The 3555-nt window shown below is 34.8% G+C and overlaps 1 protein-coding gene across 1 annotated transcript in view; it reads left to right on the top strand.

The window, feature by feature from the left end:
- The window catches only part of LOC127685304 (olfactory receptor 50-like), a 314138-nt gene that overhangs the window by 252875 nt on the left and 57708 nt on the right, over nucleotides 1-3555 (top strand). The gene's annotated exons all lie outside the window — the stretch shown is intronic.

Here is a 3555-nt window from a genome sequence, read left to right as displayed (position 1 = left end):
GTTCTTACTCTTCTGCTGTGAGTGAAAAGAGAAGTGGGAAGGAGAAGTAATTTTGCCATACACTGTGGAAACATTTTATGAATCACCAGTACTGAAAAATAAAATTAGTTTGGTTATTTTAATCTGAATATGAAAACTTTGGTTATAGTAATGAGCTAGTGATAATTTGGAAAGAGACATTTTTCCAACCTTAAAAATAACTGCATGTCTTTTAGAGGAAAAAAAGGAAAATTCAGAACAGTTATCAAATCAGACCCATTTCCATCTCAAGGTGCCTGGATTTCTCCAAGACAATTTAAAATTAAGGAATTAGCTTGTAAATTGTTACCAACAATTCTAGAATTCAACATGATTTTAAAGATTGTGCATCTGTTTAACGTTTCTTGAATGCAATAGGGTTTCAACAAATTAAATACAAGTGTTGTAACCCACAGAGCTTCTTTGGATCAGTAAAATTTTAGGATCTGGAGAAAATCAGTAAATGTAGCATTTGCAGATCATTAAGGCCTTAAGGGTATAAGTCTGTGCCAACATTGCAATGCGCCAATAATAACAGCATGTAAGTAGCCATGAGTTCCTTAGATAGTAACATTTTTCTCAGTCATTGTAGTCACCCTTCTGTCAGTCTTTCTAGGTTGCATCAAATGACACTGAATCCGTGTTAACATCCTTAGCACAACCTAAACATTGCATTCACGTATATCAAACACCTGGAAATAATTGACTTTACTGCTACTACTACTTAGATCAGAAAAGGCAATTCCTCAGTTTTCCTAGCAAAAGAAAATTTCACATTTAATTTTTAACCTGGATTTTTAAGCCAAAGATTATTTCTGTATGAATTTCTTTCATGTTTTCTCCGTTTCGTACCTGACATTCTCTCACTTTTTTATAATCATTCCCTACACAATATAGCAGTCATTAAGCAATCAGAAAAGGAACATGATAAAATTATAGTAGATATATCATAACTGCTAAGAGAGTTCTGTGGTTATATTCTATTTGAAGACTTGTTAGTGGCCAGTTTGTCTCTATAATTGGCGACCATCTCACCATTTGCCTCTTCAAACTTTCCAAGCCTTAACTAAATTTAATCTATAAAGACATTGAACTATGTCAATATCATCTTTGAAATACCTAGGTGTCATCAGTCTCACTGTGTAGAAAACCAGTTAATGTGATACTGTTGGGAATTAATTATGATTCCTTTCTTACTCATTTCTGTGTCAATAATAATTACTTTGTCACCATGAAAATTTTAATATCTATCTGTCCACAAGTAGATGGTTTGTAATACTTTGCTATTTTGAGCAATACTGCAATAAACTAAATTATCCTTATGGTATTTTATATAGTATATATGATGTATTAAGAAATGACTTTAGAGAATTAGACATGATTTGAGAAATAGCAGGTCATGAGAGGCCAAAGTGTTGAAGAATCTGAAATATGTTCTCTGAAGAGTCAGTACTGGAATAACCTGCATAGAAAAATTATAAAAATGAACCTCTATGTAAGCATTTGGAAGGACAGTGCTAGAAGTTTGGAGAAACAAAAAAAATTCAAGGTAACAGCAAATCACAGAAATAAAAATTTAGAAAATATATGAGCATCAAGCAGATGTAATGTTTAATTCACTGAGGAGAAAAAAAATCCCATCTGTTCAAGAACAGAAATACTCAGGAAAAATAAAGTAGCAGAAAATAGCAAATACCTGGCTGGCTGCTAGGGAGAAAGTATATTGGAGAAATCAAGAATCCTACCTAGTATATGAACACCAGGGATTATTATGGAAAAAGTCACAGATATTTGGGAAGAAGTTGTAAAAAATGTAACAGAATTGAATGTTGACATTAAACCTGAGTAAAGAAGTTGATTTTCCTGCTTTTGTGAAAAATGGTTGTGAAAAATATTCTATGGAGAGGTTTTTCTGGGAGGGAGTGCTATGTTAACTGAAAGTTTGGTCTTGGTCTGCTTCTCAGTTGAAGATAAATTGTTCTAATTCCTCTATAAAGAACATTTTGCCAGTAGGTATTTGAAGGTATAACCCATGCAATTTGAAATGCATGCTGACCAGAGAGATAGATAATGAGGAAGAGAGAGAGAGAGAGAGAGAGAGAGAGAGAGAGAGAGAGAGAGAGAGAGACTTAGAGACCCAAATATATGCAGTGATACAAAATTATACGCATTCTGTGTTGATAAGATAACTTATATCTTGAACATAGATACCTTTAGCTATGAAGCATGGGAAAATTCTTCCATTTCTGTAAAAAAAAAAGTACACAATATAGGGAAAGAGCTGAATCACCTGAAGTAATGATACATGCATTGAAATAATCAATAGTCAGTTCAAAATCAGATAGGACAGATATATGAACATGTATTTGTGCATATCTACTGGGAACTCTATGTGAGTCCTAATTTTGAAAACTATGTAGAGAAACTATGATGCAATCCCTGTCCCCAAATCCAAATTAGAGGCATATAGGAAAAATGTTATGTTGTCATTGACTCCCTTAGGGAAAGAATTATTTTGAAGCAAGCATGAGAATTCCTTCACCCTTGAGAAACAATGGTAGCATGATAGCCACCTTAACAAGATTCTCCATCATTTTGTCCTGTTTGAAAAAGTATGGGAAAATATAGAGTTTTTTTATTTTTATGGATTTTTATCTAGCACTAAATGATGAAACCTGTTGAAGTTATAACAACTATTGGAAAATGATGCTTCCAATAAACTAAAGTATATTAATGGCAGTGTTTAAGAGTTTAGTGTTTCTCTTAGAAGAGACACCAGAATGCACCTGTCATTCCTCTAATTGAGGCTATAGCAAGCAGACAGCAGTCTCTAGTCAGAAAGTTACTAATAGTATTGCGCCATCAGGAGGCAACAAAGAAAATTTCTTATCAACGCTTTGATTTTGAACTTCTTGTTTCCAGAACACTGGAAAGCATAATTTCATTAAGCTACTTTGTGGCATATTGTTCTGACAGTGTGGATATAAGCAATGTAAATATCTGTTTATATATAACAATATATGGGCATTGATTCTCTGCTCTAACAGAGGCCTCACAGACTGGTAGAAGCACAGGTAGGCTTTCTGGCCTCCAAATGTCTCCTCTCTCACTATCCCCAGTTCCTGGCTGTCATGATAAGAATATTCTGGGCCCATAGGTGGTGGTACTGTTAGGAATCCTGGCTTTGTTGGAGGAAGTGTGTAACTCTGGTGATTGACTTTTAAGATCTACATAGTGTGGAACACTTGGTTTTCACATAACTGCAGTCATATCAAGATGCAGAACTCTTAGCTCCTCCCTTGTCTTACTTGCTTGAGCTGCTATACCTTCTGCCTTGATGATAGGAATTGAATCTCTGAACCTGTAAGCCAGCCCCAATTAAATGTTGTCCTTTATAAGAGTTGCCTTGGTTATGCTGTCCCCTTACAGAAATGGAATCCCTAACCAAGATGTTTGCCCTCCTACTTGCTATTTTTCTACCCTCAACAAGGGCCAGAAAAACATAGACTACCCCACTAATAGAAACAGAACAGACTG

The sequence above is a fragment of the Apodemus sylvaticus genome, chromosome 5 (genome assembly GCF_947179515.1).
Source record: "Apodemus sylvaticus chromosome 5, mApoSyl1.1, whole genome shotgun sequence".
NCBI lineage: Eukaryota > Metazoa > Chordata > Mammalia > Rodentia > Muridae > Apodemus > Apodemus sylvaticus.
The sequence above is the reverse complement of the archived record's forward strand: the minus strand, read 5'-3'. Positions and strand labels throughout refer to the sequence as shown.